Source organism: Mus caroli, unplaced genomic scaffold (genome assembly GCF_978045245.1).
Source record: "Mus caroli unplaced genomic scaffold, Mus_caroli_1 scaffold_9, whole genome shotgun sequence".
NCBI classification, from domain to species: Eukaryota; Metazoa; Chordata; class Mammalia; order Rodentia; family Muridae; genus Mus; species Mus caroli.
Window position 1 is genome coordinate 101,371,080 of NW_028227264.1, and position 21,700 is coordinate 101,392,779.

At 35.5% G+C, this 21,700-nt stretch overlaps 1 protein-coding gene across 1 annotated transcript in view; it reads left to right on the forward strand.

Annotated features, from left to right (window-relative positions):
- Positions 1–3,348: 3,348 nt before the first annotated feature.
- The window catches only part of Mgat4c (MGAT4 family member C), a 708,988-nt gene continuing 690,636 nt past the window's right edge, over positions 3,349–21,700 (forward strand). The window contains exon 1 of the mRNA XM_029482259.2: positions 3,349–3,655. The gene's annotated coding sequence lies outside the window, so the exon portion shown is untranslated. The remainder of the gene's footprint in view (positions 3,656–21,700) is intronic.

Genomic DNA, 21,700 nt, shown 5'->3' on the forward strand with positions numbered 1-21,700 from the left:
TTGAATAGAAGGAGTGCTTATGTTTAGCTTATGGTATAACATATAGAAGAAACATTACAAGTTTATAATACAATTATCAAGGATTAATTATCTTGTGTGTGACTGAAAAACCTTGATATAGTCATTTTATTTATTTATTTATTTATTTATTTATTTATTTATTTTGTTTTTTTTTTCGAGACAGGATTTCTCTGTGTAGCCCTGGCTGTCCTGGAACTCACTCTGTAGACCAGGCTGGCCTCGAATTCAGAAATCCACCTGCCTCTGCCTGGGATTAAAGGCGTGCGTCACCACACCCGGCTTATATAGTCATTTTAATTAGTGCAATTACTGTTTAACATGGACAAAATTTAAAAGGAATGAATGTTTACATTAGTGTGTGAGTTATTTTGTTTGCACTTTTTGATTATTTTTTACAATGATGATATAAAAATTGATATACACAATAAGGATACATGTCAATCAATTTCAGTTCCGTTAAGTACATCACCAGAAGTGTTAATGCTGACTTGCATGTTAATTCTATTTTTGAGAAACAACCATCTGATTTTTTCATACTAGGCACCCCACTTGACATTCCCAATGTTAGATAGGAATTTTACTCTTTCAGCATCCTTGTCAGGACTGAGTACAGCCTGGATGAGAAGCTGTCCATCCAAGTAGACATGAGGTTGCATTCAGTATCCTTTATTTCCTCCATCTAATGACTAATGTTGGTGAACATCAGTTAATGAGATTGTTTGCCACATACATTCTTTGGAGATTTTTCTATTTTGTCTTTTCATATATTTTTAAAGCAGATTATTTAACAGTGATTTCAAGGTTGGCTTGCTGTGGTTCTCTATATGGGACAGGAATTAGTTCGATTTTTAGATTTATATAAGCATACATTCCATGAGAGCCATATCCCCACACATGTTACTCCTCCTTTCACCTCACCTTTTGCACTCTTCTATAAATAAGTTTCTCTCTGTGTCTCTTTTTCTGAATTCTTTTTGTTTTGTGAATCAGTGCGTTTAATCAGAGCCTTCTCAATGTAGACCTGTGTGGACGTATGGACAGGAGCTCAGGCAAGTCGCAGTGGATTCACCATTGAAAACACTGACCTTCTGCTTCTACAACCAAGAAATCTCAAGGAGAGTTCAGATAGACCCCAGCTCCACATATTTGTCTGCATGTTGGAGATTCAGCATAATTCCCTCACTCTATTAGCAATTACAGAAGCTGTGAGCACATGAATGCAGCAGACATGCTAATCTCAGAAGATAGTACTTCACTGCACACATTTACATCATATACAGTGTTGTGTCCTCTTCTGGGATGTTTCTTGAGCCTTGGAAACCATAGTATGGACATCCCACAGAAAGCTGAACACCCACCCCACTTGCCATTATATATTCCATTATTATACGTGTCTGTTATATTAATTTTGGCAAATATTGTCTTTAATTCTGTGAACTGTTTTCCATTATACTGAATCCCTTAATAAACAGTATTTTGATTTTAATATGGTTTGATTTGGCTGATGTTACATCCTTACTAGTGATCCAGGTGTCTGGTTTCATTCTATTGCATATCAATGAGCCATTCTTCCAGCATCATTTCTTGAAGCATGTTCTCTTCTCAGCGACAATTGTTTGTGCCTTTGGTGAACATCTTTTGACAACATAGTAAAGATTATGTATTTATTTAATGGTCCTAGGGATTGACCCAAAGACATTGTACAGACGAAGAATTCTAAGCTAGTTAGATCTTTGGTTTGGTAAAGCTTTATTTGTTTGCTTACTGTTCAATTGTATTGATCTAAATATCTGCCATTTCTCCAGAATCACCTGCCCTTATACAAAGCTACTAAAAGAAGACTTGCTTTCTGTTTGATGACTTTAGATAAGAATGGGAATTACTTCATATGGCTGACAGATTATTGTAAAGATGGAGAGCATTATTCTCCAGGTAAAAATGAAAACACAGATTATAATCTTGATTAGTAGACCCCTTTGTATACTTTAGAATATGAAACAAGTTTAAAGATGATCAAGAAACTCAGAACAGATCAAATAGATGCCTTTTGTCATTAAATTGGTTTAGACATGTGGATGATAGAAAGGTTGAAATGAGGGAGAAAAAGATGAGAGATATTTAAAGTAGATAATAATCAGCACATGGTGGGTTATGCAAGGGGCCAAACCTTAACAATCCAATATTACACTTACTGTTTTCATAGCTTGATAGCCAAGTATACATCTTTTTGCCTAAGAGCCCCTGATGAGAAGAAATTGGCAGCATCCAGCTCTAGTGTCTCATGTTATGTTTCCAGTACACACACCATCCTCTGGAAATATTAGCTATGATGATTTCATAGTTGGGAGAGAAAAAAGCAAGAGTTTGATGGAACCCAAGTTTCCTGATTTCCAGATAACTGAATATATTTTTATTTTCCCTCAAAAGTGTAAACTTATTCCCATGATGGAACCAAGAATTTGCTTCCATATCATACATTCACATATTAAACATTAAACATGTCATTGGCACAGGAGAACACACAGCAAGCAGAAGACTCATTTCATAGATGCTGGGTATATTTTCAAATTGCAAATATTCTCATAAGTTTGAATGCCTTTACCTTCCTTGTCTCCAAATTACATTCCTCCTCATATTACAAATCTAAGACATGGATCTGTGCATTTTAAAAATGCCTTGATGCTTTGCTTGGTTTTAAGATACCAAAAGAACGCTGTTTTATGTCTCAAATACAGAATATTATTAAAAAAGATGGGATGTTTAGGGCTCTGTCCAAAGGTACAACATTTACTTCTTTAATTACTTGTTAGCATTAGATATTTTTGTTTGTTATATTATGCCTTTTGAATTTTGAGTGACATTAGAGAACCACATATTTCTTTGTGGAACTGAATCCACTTAAGTGATTGTCACTAAAAATACTATTTTTCATAACTGTATACTAAAATATAAAACAAAACTGTCTCTGTGTTAGAAAATATAATAAAATGCTTAGAAACAAAGGAGTAAATACTGGATGGATAAATTATTATTAAAGTAGAAAAAGAAAAGAGAGAGAATTCATTGTAAGTAAAACTTTGCTTCCACCACATGATGCTGTATATATTTTTAAGGAACAGATTCTAGACTGTAGTTTGAAGGAAAGCAATAGTGCAAATAAATTCCATGCCACGAGACACTTTAAAATACTAGATTTAGCAGCCGTCACATTAGCTTAGATAATGGGAGAATTTTTCTTCATTGAAAATGCTCTCTGTCGCTTAAGAACTTACTGAGGCAGCCTGCCATCTAGCTTTTTCACAGAAAAACAGGCTTGCAGACTGCAGATGAGAGAGTCTGGAGCAGAGACAGTTTTAACTTAGCCATTCCTAATTTATCTCAAGCGTTTTCAATTCATCTTCACTGCTCTGTGCACACAGGAACACCAGATTGCCATCCCTGGGGAACAGAACGCAACCGGGGATCTAGAGAGCTGTCACATTCCAAGAAATATTTAAATTGTGCTGGTTTTCTTCTGGAGAGCTGAGCCCAGGGAATGAAACTCTCCATCCAGTCGTAGCTTTGCGGGCAATAGATCAGAGGATATTGCCAGGCTCCTAATGGATTATTGTTATCGGGCAGGTTTTCTCTGAAGGTACGTAGCTATTTTCTCAATTCATTACCCTCTCCTATTTATCAAGTAATAAGCTAATGAGCTGGGAATCCAAACCTGCAAATAGAGAAAGATGTTAAGGAGTCAGTATTGACTGGGTAATGGCACTTTATTGCTGCATGTTTGCATGGGAAATAATAGGATTCCTTTACTGAAGATAAGAATATATACTTTAAATTGCTGTGTCAGCACAAAACAAGCAAAACCAAAACAAAACAGTGCTGCAGGCTGCATTATAATAAGTTCATATTAATTCTCTGGAGGGTTTTCCTTTTGTAGCTACAGCCAATAATGAGGGGAAATACGTACTTTGAAAACTTGCTCCAGCCTGTGTATTTTGGAATAGTCATATTTTCTCTGTCTTGGCAAATACTTTCTACTGAATGCTGATACTAAATATGCTGTTTTTCATGGCTGTTTATGCAGACATATGAATGATGGAATTTTTCTAATTTAAACAAACTCTACTAGAAGAATTTCTGAGAACATGGTAAAGAAACACTTTGTGTTGCTGATCAATATTTGTGAGTTTGAAGGAAATTTATTAAAATTATCTACTATGCTGTTACAAATACAAATATATTGTAAAAAAATTATTTTTTAGTATATAAAAATTCTCATGCTGTCCCTTAGGTGGAAAAAGCATTTAGTAAAGTAAAAATGTAAAAGCTGCCAAAGTTCTGAACAATTACTGGTATAATGAAAAGGGAGGAAGCAGCTTTGACCTACGTGAAATTGCATATTTTACAAAGATCTATTGCAATAGGAAAGATGACTTCTTTCTGTGTGTTTACTAAAAGTTAAAGATGTGTATGTCAATTGTCTCAGAGAGATCACAGAGTTTATAAAGCAAGAGGACATTTTCTGAAACTACTGTGTTATGAGTGTTCGATGCATTCTAACATCTCTTGACTGCATGAATGGGCTCAGTGAAATCTACTGGGTTGCTGGTAGTTTTCCATGAGGAAAAATGACTATGAACCTTTTGCAGGTATGACTACTGCAGGTGTATATACAGTGAGTTAGAGTGTAGCAGCTGCTCTGTTTGGACTGGGACACAGACTTTATGTACCCATCCTGGGTTAATCATGGACTTAGAAGAGGAAGTGGTAGCTGACTTTGAAAGAGTCTACTTTTTTTGGAGCATTGCAGAAAGTATTAAGAAGATGAGAGAGAGGGAGAGGGAGAGAAAGAGAGAGAGAGAGAGAGAGAGAGAGAGAGAGAGAGAGAGAGAGAGAGAGAGAGAGAGAGAGAGGAGAGAAGAGAAGAGAGAAGAGTGAAGAGAGACGAGAGAAGAGAGAAGAGAGAAGAGAGAGAATCAGAAAGACAGTGACTTTCAGAGAATCCCCCTTATGCTTAAAGGGACTAAAAGGGGAATAAATCGAAAAGCATAAAGAGAATTGAATCCTCAAACTCCACTTTTAAGTACTTTCTTCCCCATACTTTTGGGGGAAATGAAGAATCAGAGTTAAAATTGAGGTTTCTCCATGGATACTACCATTTGGCAAGCTGTTCTCTTTTGTGGAACCTCTTTCTCCACTCGTTTGCAGTCTGTTTGTTCTTTTTCTTTTTCACCAATAATGGAAAGCTCTACTTTAAATCTACAAAAGAACAATCTAAAAGCCCTCAAATGCTTCTGTATCTCAGTTGCTCATGAATGTTTAAGGACAAAGCATGCCCATTTTATTTTAACCAGTGACTCTCCTAAAATTTTCAGCTTCTGTTATAAAGAGCATTAAAACAGTTATTTTAGGTAACACATTTTTTTTGAAAAGTACCAATATACAACAAAAGGTAGTTATCTCAGCATTGAGAAAAGGAAGATATAATAGTAGCTAAACAATGCTTTTAATTGACTTTAGAATATTATATGGATCAAACACATCTGAAAACCAACTCCAAATTACAATGAACTTTCTTATCACCCTGACCTCATGTTAACCTTTTTTATTACAATCATGCCAGCACCTTCTGCCTTCCCATAAGCCACATTTACTTACCCAGATATTTAAATTGGCTCAGCTTCTTGCTCTAGTACTAAAAGTTATTTTATTCCATCTTATGGTGAGTTCATTGCAAAATATATTACTGTAATTTCATTTTATTATTTGCTACTAAATAATGTTTATTGAGTACTTGTGATGGCTTTGCTGCTTCTGCGCAACATGTAGTAGGAAAACGTGTAATACTATTCTGTCCTAAGTCAAAGAGTTTATTAATATTTCAGGGCCTCTAATTGGATCAAAGAAAAGGGTGATCTTTTATGTACATATAATGTATGAAACGTCTAATAGTTTGTCAGTGACTTGCATATATCTTTATGGGGAATACATGCAGATGACCTATTAGATTTCAAATCCTCTTTTAACTATATCCCACATGTAAAAGTAGCATAATGAATGAAACATTGGATTGAGGATAAAAAAATATTGTTAGATACAGTAAGGAAGTATGTCTAAGTTTCTTTATCTCTCTATACCTCTGGCCTCAGTTGTGTCTATACAATAATGATATCTAGCTTTAAAATTTTGTTTGGGGAGTTCATATATTCAAGTATCAAAAACTTCTATCACAATCAATATCTAATAAATGGTACTCATCTCAAAGGCAATTTTATCACAGCCTTTTAAGTAAGGAACATTTAGGTTTCCACTGAAGATTCTTGACTCTCCACTTTCTCAATAATTCATGTGTGTTGTTTTGTGTTTCAAATAGTATAATTATATTAAGTAAGAAATTAAACATTGACAGTGTTTTGTCTTTTAGTATTAAAGTATTTGTAGATGTGCCAAAACATTACACATGCAAATATAAAATTAGAAATTGATTAGAAACTGGCAGGCACTTTCTATATGAATATCAAACAGCTAAAATATCAGTCATAACTTAGCAAGGAAAGCAGACATAACTGTGGCTCATTTCTCTTGTACCTCCTCCCAAAGGACATAACAACAGGAGACAAGACAATAAATCCTCTTGCTTATTAGATTTTACCTTGTAAACATTTTATTTGTATTCTCTTTTGCAAATAGTTCTAGTACGGAGATGTCTACATATTCTGGCTGCTTAGAGAAAATCAAGCATAGAAAATTACCCTGCAAAGAAGAAAGTATTACATTAAAACTTTAGGTAAACTAAATAGCATCCACGTTGAAAAAATAGCAAATCTAATTTTGGCTTTAATTGGAAAAAAAAAAGACCTTTTCCTCCTGATTATGAATTCCCCTCATTCTGCACTTCTGGATTTTTCCCCACCTTCACTCCCATCTGGATAGAGCACTTTTCTGTCTCTCATTAGAAAACAGGCTTCTAGCCGGGCGTGGTGGCACACGACTTTAATCCCAGCAATTGGGAGGCAGAGGCAGGTGGATTTCTGAGTTTGAGCCAGCCTGGTCTACAAAGTGAGTTCCAGGACAGTCAGGTCTACAGAGAAACCCTGTCTCAAAAAACCAAAAATATAAAAACTATATATATATATATATATATATATATATATATATATATATATATATAAAACAGGATTCTAACTGTTAATAAAAATAATTATACAATATGATAAACACATCAGAAATCAGAGACCCTCTTAAACACACACACACACACACACACACTCACACACACACACACATTCAGGAGTCTCAATGAAACACTAAACTGGAAGCCATAACTTTTAATCAGAAGACCTTGTATGAATTAATGTAAGTCAAATATATGCTTCCCCAGTCTCTGTAAGTACATATCAGTTTTTAATCTTACTGGTATTTTGTTGGTGTCCTCTATTCCCTCTTGCTCTTGGACTCTTTCTGCCTTCTCTACTACAAGATTTCCTGGGCCCTGGGGCAGGACATTTAATAGTGGCCTTCCCTTTTCAGTTAACTGTTCCAAGATCACAAACTCTTTTCATAATGTCTAGGTGCTTGCTCTCATCTGTTTCGGGTGGAAGGCTTCTCTGTTGATGGCTGGGCAAGTTCTAAACTATGAGTATAGCATGTGATTAGGAGTCATTGTATTGCTGCTTATTTATTTATCTATTTATTTATTCTAATAATAGTAGTATTTGGTTTTAGATTTCTGGTCTATCTTTTCTCTAGCTCTTGGTCACCCTAACAGTGTTGGGTATGTGGCACATCTTATAGAGTGGGTCTCAATCAAATCGCCGATTGGTTGGTGACTCCCATAAGCTTTGTGCCACCATTGTTCAAGCATATCTTTCAGGAAGAAAACCACTATAAATCAAAGGATTTGTCTCTGTTTTGGCATTTATGTTTCTTGTGGGTAGTAAGCAGAGGAGCATCGTGCACTAAATACAGTAGAATGTAAGGGTGGTGGCTCTATGTAGGAATCAGCAGACTTTTCCATCTTCAATGGATTATGGGGTGGTATATTCATCAAGGAGCATTGCTCTCAGTTTAGTCTTCCTGGAGAACAGCCTAAAATCTCAGCAGCCTTGGTTAATTGAGGATTTTCATGGTACCTCTTAGGTACTGATAATTTCACTTGATGACAAGAAATGCTCAGCTGAGTCTCTGTCTCCTACATTATTTAGTGAGCGCATTTAGAATGCTTTAATATATGTGTATATTTTAGCAACTTTCTATTACTTTGTTTCCACACTACTCTTCAAACAAGCCTTAAATTTAAGAGTCTTTCTCTTGTCTTCATCACTTAATCCTCCTGTTCTAGACACTACCATATCCATCCGTAATTATTATATTTTCCTTTCCTAGTATGATCTATCTGTTTCCTCATCCTTTATTCTATAACTAACCTCTGTGCTTCGGTGGGTTATAGCATGATTATAATTGCCTTCAGAGTTAATATCCACGTATATGTGGGTACATACCACATTTGTCTTCCTGGGTCTCAAACACTTCACTCAGGGTCATTATTTCCTGTTATATCCATTTACCTGCAAGTGTCTAGGTCAATTTGCTTTATCAGCTGAGTAATACTCCATTGTGTTATTTTACCACAGAGTTGCAATTTTTGAAGCCATTCATTTGCTGAGTGACTTCTAGATCACTTCCAAATTTTACATACTATGCATAGCACAGCAATTAACATAGTTAAGGAAATATCTCCTTTGTAGGATGATGCAAATTTTGTGTATATGCCCTAGTGCAGTATACCTGCATCTTGAGGCTCATTGGTACAAATATTCCTGAGGAACTTCCAAAAAGGTTGTCATAGTATCTCAATGAATTTGTATTTATACCAGCAATGGATAAATTTCAATTTTTCAGGTTTTTGTGTTTTTTCCTTTGTTTGTTTGTTTGTCCTTGATCCACTTGGACTTGAGCTTTGTGCAAGGTGACAAATATGGATCTATTTTCATTTTTCTACATACAGACAGCCACTTGGACCAGCACCATTCATTAAAGATACTTTCCTTTTTCCACTGTATATTTTTGGCTTCTTTGTCAAAGATCAAGTGTCCATAAGTGTGTGGTTTTATTTCAGGTTCTTCAGTTCTATTCCACTGACCAATGTGTCTGTCTCTGTATCAATACCATGCTCTTTTAATTTAATTTTATTAATTTACTATTCAGCTGTTGCCCCCCCAAGTCTCATTCCTCCTCCCCCCTATTTCCAAGAGGATGCTCCCTTTCCACAGACCTCCCCTACCCCTGAAGTCTCAATTCTCTCTAGAGCAGACCAGGCAATCCTCTGGTATATATGTGCCTTGGGCCTTCAACCAGTTTCTGTATGTTGCCTGATTGGTGGTTCAGTTTCTAGGTGCTCCCTGAAGTCCAGGTTATTTGTGACTTCTGGTCTTCCTATGTGGTTGCCCTCCCCTTCAGCTTCTTCATTCCTTGATCCAATTCAACCATAGGGGGTCCCAATTTCATTTGGTCCAATGCTTGGGTGTAAGTATTTGCATGTCTCAATCAGCTGCAGGTAGGGCCTCTCAGATAACAGCAATGCTAGGCCCCTGTCTGTAAGCACATCACAGCATCAGTAATAGTGTCAGGCCTTTGCCCCACCCTATCCCACCCCCTGCTCCCTATCTCATGAGAAATATTCCAAGTTGGGCCGGTCACTGGACCACTGTCCCTTCAGTCTCTTCTTCATTTTTGTCCCTGCAATTCTGTTAGAGAGGAACTATTCTGGGTCAGAAGTTCTGAGTGTGGGTTAACCTGTCCCTCTACTTGTGGTCCTGTCTATCTACTGGAGGGAGTTCTCACTCCACAGTTTTGTGTATTTCAGCTAAGGCTATCCCCATTAACTTCCAGAGTCTCTCATCTCTCAGGTCTTTGGTACTTTCTAGAGGGTCCACCACCACCTCCCACCCCTCAAGGCTACATATTTCCATTGGTTCTGCAGGCCTTATGGGCTTCTCTCCTGCACCACCCTCTATATCTGATCCTGTTCTCATTTCCCCTCCCCTTGCCCACCTAGGTTCCTACCTCCCTCTGCCTCCCATGATTTTTTTCTTCTCATTTCTAAGTGGGATTGAAAGCCATTCACTTGGACCTTTCTGCTTGTTAAACTTCTTAAGATTTAAGATCTGTGGGTTGTGTCATGGGTATTTTTCCCCCAATATCCACTTATTAGGGATGGCATACCATACATGTACCTTGGGTCTGGGTTATCTCACTCAGCATGATATTTTCTAGTTCCACCCATTTTCCCGCAAAATTTATGATGTCCTCATTCTTAATAGCTGAATATAATTCCATTGTTTAAATGAACCATATTTTCTGTATACACTATTTAATTGAGGGACATCTGGGATTCTAGCTTCAGACTATTACTAATAAAGATGCCATGAACATAGTGGACCATGTTTCCTTGTGGTATAGTGCGGCATCTTTTGGGTGTATGCCCAGGAGTGGTATAGTTGGGTCTTTGGGTAGAACCATTTCCAATTTTCAGAGGAGCCACCAGACTGATTTCCAGAGTGGTTATACCAGCTTGCAATCCCACCAGCAATGGAGGAGTATTCCTCTTTCTCCACATCCTCTCCAGCATCTGCTGTCACCTGAGTGTTTGATTTTAGCCATTCTATTGGTGTGAGATGAAATCTCAGGGTCATTTTATTTGCATTTCCCTGATGACTACAGACTTTAAACTTTTCTTGAAGTGCTTCTCAGCTGTTAGAGATTCTTCTGTTGTGAATTCTCTGTTTACCTCTGTACCCCATTTATAATTACATTATTTGGTTTGGGGGAGGTTAGATTCTTGAGTTCTTTATATATTTTGGATATTAGCCTTCTATGGGATGTTGGTCTAGTGAAGATTTTCCCCCATTCTGTAGGTTGCCAATTTGTCTTATTGACTGTGTCTTCTGCCTTACAGAAAATTTTCAATATCATGTGGTACCACTTATTTGTTGATCTTAGTGCCTGAGCCATTGGAGTTCTATTCTGGAAAATTTTCCCCTCTGCCAATGAGTTTGAGGCTCTTTCCCACTTTCTTTTCTAATCGATTCAGTGTATCTTGTTTTATGTTGAAGCCCTTGATCCACTTGGACTTGAGGTTTGTGTAAGGAGATAAGTATGGATCTATTTTCATTTTTCTGTGTACAGGCTGCCAGTTCGACCAGCACCGTTTACTGAAGATGCTTTCCCTTTTTTTCATTTTATGTTTTTTACTTCTTTGTCCATTTTGAAGTGTCTATAGTGTTTGGGTTCAATTCTAGGTCTTCAGTTCTATTCCATTGATCAAACTCTCTGTCTCTGTAACAATATTATGCTGTTGTTTTTTTTTTTTTTTATCACTATTGCTCTGTAGTACAGCTTGAGGTCAGAGATGGTTATTTCCCCAAAAGTTCTTTTATTGTTGAGAATTGTTTTTTTCTATCCTGTTTATTTTTTTTTTCTGTTTGTATTTTTTGGGTCTTTATTTTTCCATATGAATTTGAGAATTGCTCTTTCCATGCATGGAAAGAATTGTGTTCTAATTTTTATGGGGATTCTGTTGAATATATAGATTGCTTTTGGAAAGATGACCATTTTTCTCTATATTAAACCTACCAATCCATAAGCATGGGCATCTTTCCATTTTCTGAGGTCTTTTTCAATTTCTTTCTTCAGAGACTTGATGTTCTTGCCATACAGATCATTCAGTTGTTTGGTTAGAGTTATGACAAGATATTTTATATTATTTGTGATTATTGTGATGGGTGTTATTTTCCTATTTTCTTTCTCATCCTGTTTTTCATTTGTATAAAGGAAAGCTACTAATTTGTTTGAGTTCATTTTGTATCCAGACAATTTGCTAAAATTGATTCTCAGCTGTAGAAGTTTTCTGGTAAATTTTTGGGGTCATGTATGAATAATATCGTATCATCAACAAATAGTGATACTTTCACTTCTTCTTTTCCAATTTGTATCCCCTTGATATCCTTTTGTTGTCTTTTTCATCTTCTAGTACTATATTGAATAGATAGGGAAAGAGAAGGAAGCCTTGTCTTGTCCCTGATTTTAGTGGGATTGCTTCAAGTTTCTCTACATTTAATTTGATTCTGGCTGTTTTTTTGCTGTATATTGCCTTTTTTATGTTTCTGTATGGACCTTAAATTTCTGATCTCTCCAATATTTTAATATAAAGAGTTGTTGTATTTTGTCAAATGTTTTTTTTCAGCATCTAATGAGATGACTTTTGTAGTAGAATCATGTGATTTTCTTATTTGAATTTTTTATATAGTGGATTAGGTTAATTGATTTTCACATATTGCACCATACCATATTGCACCATCCCTGCAATCCTGAGATGAGGCCTACCTCATCGTGGGGAATTAGGGTTTTGATTTGTTCTTGGAATTGGCTTGTGAAACTTTTATTGAGTATTTTTGCATCAATATTCATAAGAGAAATAAGAGAAGTTGTCTTTTGTATTGGGTCTTTGTGTGGTTTAGACATTAGAGTAACTGCAGCTTCATAGAATGAATTAGATAGTGTTCTTATGTTTCTATTTTATGGATTAGTTTAAGGAGTGTTAGTATTAGCTTTTCTTTGAAGGTCTGATAGAGTTTTGCATTAAAAGCATCTGTATCCCCCCCCCTCCCATTGGGAGGATTTTTTTTTGTCAAGATAATTTTTTTAATTATTTTTTTATTAGGTATTTTCCTCATTTACATTTTCAATGCTATCCCAAAAGTCCCCCATACCCACCCACCCCACAATCCCCTAACCACCCACTCCCCCTTTTTGGCCCTGGGGTTCCCCTGTACTGGGGTATATAAAGTTTGCAAGTCCAATGGGCCTCTCTTTGCAGTGATGGCCGACTAGGCCATCTTTTGATACATATGCAGCTAGAGACAAGAGCTCCGGGGTACTGGTTAGTTCATATTGTTGTTCTACCTATAGGGTTGCAGTTCCCTTTAGCTCCTTGGGTAATTTCTCTAATGACTGCTTCTATCTCCTTAGGTGTTATGAGACTGTTTTGATAGTTTACCTGTTCTTGATTTAACTTCGGAACATGGTATCTGTCAAGAAAACCATTAATTTCATATAGATATTCCACTTTTACTGAGTATAGACTTTTGTAGTAGAATCTGATGATTTTTTTAATTTCCTCCATTTCTATTGTTATGTCTCCCTTTTCCATTTCTGATTTTGTTAATTTGGATACTGTCTCTGTGTCCTTTAGTGAGTTTGTCTAAGGGTTTATCTATATTGCTGATTTTCTCAAAAAACTAGCTTTTGGTTATAATGATTCTTAGCATCATGCTCTAATTTCATCCAGTGCTCTGTTTCCATATCTATGAAAATTTGTTAGCGGGTAAATATCCATAGACTGATGTTAAATTAATAATGATATGTTACAAAATATTTTTCTAAAGTGCTATTCTGGTAAGTACTGTAAGTACCCATGGATAGCATGGTTAATCACATTGTCAGTTTGAGGTGTGTCCTATGCTTGCGTTGCTTTGACTTATGTGTTGCCTTCTATTAGGGTCTAGAGTCTCACAAAATTATTCCTTCTGTTTCTGCTAACTCCAGCTAGATATTTAGATACACTAACTCAACACTTTTGATACAAACATGATTTTAAACAGACTAACCTGGTCCCCAATACCTTAAGGTGAATTTTCCTTCAACAATGCTTTCTTGTTGTTGACTAACTTTGTTTTTGATGCATGCTTTACAAACAAGCAAGGTGTTCACATAGTGGTGAAAGATCAAGGAACTATGTTTTTTTTTTAATTATGTATTTTCTTCATTTACATTTCAAATGCTATCTGAAAAGTCCCCCAGACCCCCCCCCCACTCCCCTACCCACCCGGCCCTGGTGTTCCCCTGTACTGAGGCATATAAAGTTTGCAAGACCAAGGGGCCTCTCTTCCCAATGATAGCCGACTAGGCCATCTTCTGATACATATGCAGCTAGAGACATGAGCTCCGGGGTTACTCTTAGTTTATATTGTTGTTCCACCTATAGGGTTGCAAGTACAAGGCCCCCAATGGAGGAGCTAGAGAAAGGAACTGTTATATACAAAGCAGAACACTATTCATCTTTTTAAAAGAAATTAAATCATTTCAAACAAAAAGGATAAACCCTATCAGATGTGAAATAACTTAACCAAACTCTTAGTAGGAAAACAGGTTTTTCAGATTACTGGGTCTATCAATTCATGAATAATGGCAAACAAATTTCTAAGGATATACAAAAGCTTGTTTATCAGGCATATTTTCATCATTTTTTTTAAATGCCAGTGAGTGTTACTTTCTGTATGTGGACAGATAGTAAATGTTATGGGATGAATTATATTTGCCTAGATACTAATGTGGAAACCCACAGTTTTGGAGGTAAGGTCTTTAAAGAAACAATAACAAGGTAGGTTCTTCTCAAGTAAGACTAGTGTTTTTGTTACCAGGAGGTGTTGGAGAGACAAACACACTGATAAAATTAATTGAAAACCTAGCTTAGAAGAGAAGAATCTCTGAGCCAGGGAGAGAGGCTTCAGAAAAGCAGCACTAATGATTCTGTGAAGTTGGCCAGTATTCTAAATCTGTAACATTTCAGTCTGCTTCAGTTATGAATATCAACTGAGGAAATTAGAAATGTGTCTTTCATTTCAGGCCCTTAAATATGACCAAAAAATGGTCTTAAATTTTCATTTAACAGTTTAGAATTATTATTTATTATTATCATTATTATTTATTTTTATTATTTCACAAAAACCAAAACTGCTTTTTAATCCTGAACAACACTTCAATCTTTTTCTTTCAACAAAAAATCAATAAATTTCACACCTCAGGTTCAATTATCTAATAGCATAGTCTCAGTCCTTTTTAGAGGGACAGTGATGTGTTCCAGGGTTAAAATGACTTTGGATGTTACACAGAAATTCAAAAGAGCTTGTTTCTCTCCAAGACATCCCAAAGAGTAAAAATTACAAGATCACTTGAGGATTTTTTTTTCCTCATGAGAATCTGATCAACAGATTTACATGGTAATTATTAATTATTGCTTTCATCACTTTATAGAGTGAGGACTTGAGAAATTAAAAGATGAAATAGTGGCCTATCATTCTACATAAGTGAGCTAGGAGTTAGATCTTGTGTTTAACACTTAGTCAATGCAGTGTAAGAACACCCAAAGCATGGCAAGATTATTTTCAATTACATTAATGACATCAGTGAAAATTGTGCTTAAATATATTGAGATGCAGTGTAGTGGGATAGGGAATGATTGCTTGTTTACTTTTATTTCAATGTTTTATAGTAATATATAATACATGGTAGTATTATAGTTAATAATGTCACTGCTCCTTCCTAGTAAAGTATGGAAAAGTTGAACAGTTCTTTCCTCAGAATGTTACATATAAACTTAGTTTGATTAGATAATACCTAATGAACAATAAGCTATGAGCATGGAATTTCAGAAGTACTGACCTTAGTTTGTATATAAATATTACTACTTTAATAATGTGTTTTAAGTGGAGAAAAGGTGTATAAACTAGTCCAATGCATAATTCTAAAATGCATTTTTAAAAGTTTTGCTCATCTTTACAGAATTAAAATGGAATAGAACAATAATATTTGGAGGGACACTTTTAAATGAAAACTGCCAGGTTTCCATTCATCTTTATATCCACCAAGCACACGCTGCTGTGTGAATTCCTAGGGTGTTAGTTTTAAGTTTCAGATGTACTTGAGTTCCTCCATTGGTTTTATGAAACTTTGCTATATTTTCTAGTTGAATTTAAATGTAGTGGTTTCATGATAGGAAATTAGGCCAGAACCTCCCTGTAAGGTAAATGAAATTGACCTATATCATTCATTGTTCTAGCACTTCAATAAAGAACAGAATACATTTTGGATGTACAAACCTAAGACCAGAAATGTGATCATTCTAGAGAAAGCTTTTAGACATCAGCTAATATTAATCAATGCAAACACACACCATTTCTTGTTCCATTTAAAAAATTACCTATGATTTCTATTGTGTAATTAAAATATATGTTCCTATCTAAAACCTTAATAAAATGGTTTAATGTAAACATTGTTATTTGAACAATAGTTACAATAGGCTTTGTAATTTTAGACCTTAAGATATTTCTAAACATGGTTCTGCATTCCAAAGTCTAATTTCTTCTCTATTTTCACTTCAACAGTTGTGCACCTATACTTTATATGGTTTAGCAATCATTGTCAATGTGATTTTAGTTTTAGTGTTTCTTAACACAGCCTTATTTCACCCTGTGGATAATATGGATATGTGCACGAATTTTGATGAGTGGTAAATGTGTTTGTTTCTTTCAAGGATGCTCCACAGGAATTTGCAAAAGAAAAACTCTAGTATAAGGAGAAATAACGAGAAGATGAAGAAGAACTCTCATCTTACTACCAAATTCATCCTCCAGTGTATAGAATTATATCACTCATTTCCCTGTGGGTTTTATAGCTCTTCTCTCTTCAGCTCTCTCTACATGGTGTTTATCCTTAAAGAATAATTCAAGCTTTATGAGACATATTACCAAGAGTATTTTCATCTCTCTTTTAGAAAAAAAATCAGAGTTCAAGATTTAGGGTAGTCTACAAGGAATAGAAATCTTTATGAGATAAATGCATTTTACACATAGGAATTATAATTAATGTTTTAAAACTTTTGGCTATCATTGAAGGTGGATTCAGATGAGGCTTGATAATGAAGCTGAACCCTGGCAAATGGCTATCCATAGTTCAGAAGATTTGTACTATGACACATTCTCCATTCACTGTGAGTCAGTTGCAGTTGCCATTAATCCAAGTAACATTTCCCTTTTCTATTGTCATGTACCGTCTGACAAACATTTGGAAAATCCCCACATAGGTTTAGCTGAGACATGTTGTGGACATAATTTGTCTATCAATACAGTGTAAATTGGCTATTGTGTTCCTCTGGAAAATAGTCTGATAATTTGAATAGAGTATAGAAAAGGATCCAGCAGAGTCTTGATATAAAAGCATGTGGGTCTATCTCTAACACATCTCAACTGAATGAGAGACAATTATGATGGTCAGTTGGGATGTAACAGGGCAGAGTACAGGAATTAGTAAGTCAACATTTCCCACGTATACTAAAAGTTAAGTGTCATTGAATGGATTGCGTTAATTCTAGGAAGTAACTAGTTAATAAAAAAATTACTATTATGCAGATTGGAGATATAATGAAGGTATATGTTTGGTGGGCACATAAATAAACCACATACAAAAAGTTTGTGTGCACTCCAATGTTATTCTGTAACTCCAATATTTAGGAATTAGCTACCTTAATGTATTAAAAAGATTCTTCTATAGTTTCTTTTTAAATGCTTTTATTTTTTAAATTGCAAAACACAATTTTCAATATGCATGTACACATGGCTTGTAATTAACCTTACTTTTTTGTTTCTAATAGTGATGTCTTTTGGTAAGACAAACAAACAAAAATTGTCAAGGTATTGTGAGGTGCTGTTGTAATGTAACCTTAAGGTCTTTTCAAACTGTATAATGCAAGAAACAAGTCAGAATTCAGGAATAAGCACAACCAATTTCCCTTTTCTACCATAAGTAACAATAATTGCATGTCAAGTATAGAGAACAAAAACACCGCTGCCTACAAAACATTGTTAGTGCCCAAAGAATTACAGTAGACCATTGTCTTTTGTTGATGCTTGCTCACTAAAATAATTTCTAACTTATAAATGTACATAGGTTTTTTTGCCAAATAAAAGACATAGAAATCCAAAGAAAATATGATACTGTAAATTCATGGATTTTTTAACTTCAAATAACATATATTGGTCTTTAAATCAGTAACATGCTGTTATTGAATTATATTTAACCATGAAATTGTGTAAAATCACTACTTATTCTTTTATACATTAGAAACTATAAGAAATTTTACTGTATAACAAAATTTGGTATTTACTTACATGTTGCTTTACAAGTTGGAAGGATATGTAATGGTGTAATGCAGAGCATTTCTTAAGGTATTGTTCTTGATGTGGTAGTTTAGTACTTGGCCAGGATCTAATGATGCTTTCTTTTTCATGGTTGGCAGAAATTTGCCAACCATCTGGCAACATTAAGAAATATTTCATATTTGAAACACTCCATGGAACATAAAGCCTGCTGCTCCCAAAAAGTAACACAAACTAAACTTATATTGCTGTTTAAATATAAGATTAGGAAGAGAAAGAGACACTTCATATTTTGTACTTGAATCTTTCAAATATATAAATACCTTTAAATATGTACTATTTTATATTTCAACTTTCTTGGGGCATAATTCATTAACCATAAAATTAATTGCTTATGGGTAGAAATCAGTGTTTTTAAACAGTTTTCCTTTTAGGGAATATTACTATAATCTACATTTTTAAATAGTTCTATCATTTCAAAAGGAAGCAATTCATGTATGTATATGGTTACTCTTCCACTCAAGACAAATGACCTAAGGAAACCCAGAAGCTAATCTACTTATAAAAAAAGTAAAAAAGAACCAGTAATATGTTTGGTAGAGGCACAATATGGTGAAGTGGAAGAGAGTGCCTTTGTGGGGCTCATGATGAGAAATCCCTTCCCCATTTGGTAAGGGAGAGGGAGAGGGAGGGGGAGGGGGAGGGGGAGGGGGAGGGGGAGGGGGAGGGGGAGGGGGAGGGGGAGGGGGAGGGAGGGGGAGAGGGAGAGGGAGAGGGAGAGGGAGAGGGAGAGGGAGAGGGAGAGGGAGAGGGAGAGAAGAGAAGAGAAGAGAAGAGAAGAGAAGAGAAGAGAAGAGAAGAGAAGAGAAGAGAAGAGAAGAGAAGAGAAGAGAGAAACAGGATAGAGAAGAGAAGAGAGAAACAGGAGAGAGAAGAGAGGGGAGAAAAGAGAGGAAAGGAGAGGAGAGGAGAGGAGAGGAGAGGAGAGGAGAGGAGAGGAGAGGAGAGGAGAGGAGAGGAGAGGAGAGGAGAGGAGAGGAGAGGAGAGGAGAGGAGAGGAGAGGAGAGGAGAGGAGAGGAGAGGAGAGGAGAGGCTGACCAGGAACATTTGAAGAGAGAGGGGGAAGGAATGAGGAGAGAAGGGACTGGGAGGGAAGAAAGTAAAAGTGTGAGGAGGAGGCAAGCATCTCCTTTTATAGTGAGTCAAGCATACCTGGCTATTGCCAGATAACTGTGGGGCAGAGACTGGAAGAAATTGCTAGCATTATATACTTTTGTAGGCATTACACATAAGTGAACTCTTGCTTTATGTCATCCTTTGCTGTTCATTGGTCACATATCATGTTTCATGTTCATGATTTGTTAGAATCTCTTCATGGTTCAAAAGGGTTATAAAGTTTTATTGCTGCTGTTTCAGTACATGTACTTAAATGAATTTTTTTTGATTTGAGCTTTTTTTTGGGGGGGGAGGTGAAAGTGATAACATAAAATGCAGATATAATTATAGTAGTCTTTTATTGAGATTACAATAGAGTTTTCCATTAAAATGAATGTACCCATCTCTAAGTTCTGCCCTCATTTAATTTGCTTGCTGGTGTGAGTTACTGTTTCAGATATAATGATTCTTCATTTTTAAGCCCTGATCTTTGAGGATTGCAAAATAAATGAAAACTGTGTAGGCATTAGTTTCAAAACATGGTGTAAACTTCTAGCAGACCTAAGGGTATCCTGCTTATCAAAAGGTATTTTATGAACTCTTAAAGTGGATACTAGCCAAATCTGTATAGCTCTTTTGATGGTTTCTGGGTAATCTCTCTAGTTATTCATTTACTTATGACTGATTTTCAGTGGTTTCTGTCTTAACACATGCGTGCCTGTTGAATGAGTCAGTTCAGATATGAAATGGAACTTATTAGACTTTCAAGGTGAATATCTCTCTGTACCTCCTAATAAATAAGGGGAAAAATTCAATGTTTATTACATTATACTTTCTATTCTTTAAGTCATGAGAAACCACATCTATCCAGAATAATTTTTTTTCATCTTGTAAGTATACATCTCTCCAAGTTTTATTGCTTGCCCTCCTGATTATGTTTCTGCTCTGCATTAATTCAGCTTGTCATCTTTCATGCACACTCCAATCCCCAACTGGATCTAGTAGACATAACTGCTCACCTCACCATTCTTCTGTTAGCTAAATAGTCAATATTGAACAGATAGGCAGGGACCAAAGAGATTATTTAAAAAAAATAAAACTAATCCTCTTTTAAAATGATTTCTATTTTATATACATTTAGACTATGAGAAACATAGCATTGTAACTAAAGGCATTTTCTCATTATCCTCTTGTATGTTGAAATCAAATCATTTGATGACAACTCTTAACTGCACTATGCCAAAACTATAATGTATTTAGTGACAGTATGATACTGTATCCATTTAGCATGATAGAACCAGTTTGTTTCCTATAGTCTATGGCCTACACAATCAGTTTTCGTTTTCTCAGTTAACAACACTAGTCCTAAGTTCTGTCTTGTGAAACATTCCAATATGAAATAGATTTGTTATTCCCAAATATTGCTGCCACAACTACACCAGCGGGCATGCTTTGCCAGGGTGGGCATTGTTATAGGTCACATTGTTAACTATACAGACTATTGATTACTTTTCTCATGCTGCTTTCTGTCACTAAGGAAAGTTAATGAGCAGGGATTATATGTGGAGTTCCGTACTAGCTTGATTGTTCAGTTTACAATGACGTGTTTAGCAATATGGTTATATTTGCATATTGTGTATTATAGCCAAAATTAAAATGAGGAACACCAAAAGGACAAACTACCCAGTTATAGTAGACTATGAAAATTAACACTGAGTTCTGAAAGCGCAGTGTGATGACAACCAAGTATTTGAACAACTAAGTATTTATTAAAATGTCATCAGACATGCAAATTAACATGACCTTTCAGCTTCCTGAGGCCTAACAGGATTCAGACTCAGAAGCAGATAATGGAATAATAGGTGGAGTTTGGATGACAATAAGTACTAGCAGAGACGGTGCTCATCGTAGTTATCAGACTAGTACTTAAGATTGTAAACTAAAGGACAAGTCATCATGGGATGGAGACTGGGTCTAAGCCAGATTGCTTGGAAGGTATCATTTTACATTCAGAACTTTAATTATGTAAGCAGTTAAGCACATTTCTATGTAGTGTCTTTAATAATAATTTTCTTTTTTTCTGAGATTATAATTGCCCATCTCCTTCTTCTCCCTCAAAAACTTTGCACCTATCCCACTCTCTTCTCTTTAAATCCACTAGCTTTTTTTCACTAAATGTTTTTGCAATCATACATGTATATATATGTAGAACCCTAAATACAATCTGCTACATCTGTAAAAATATTATTGTATGTGTGCTCTTTCCTGGGGAGGTCCACCTTACTCACTCCCAGATATACTCAGTTTCCTAAAAGTTTTTTGTCCAGGATTGAGACCTCATGACCTTTTCCTTATTTCCTTTGTCACAAAAAATGGTGCCATTATCCTAATTTTTTTTTCATATTTGGATACTCTTTAATAAATTTAACAGGAACTTTGTAATTCAGTTCTTGTCAATTAGAATTTTGACCCTTTTTTGTTTGTTTGTTTGTTTGTTTGTTTTTGTTTTATTTTGTTTTGTTTTGTTTTGTTTTGT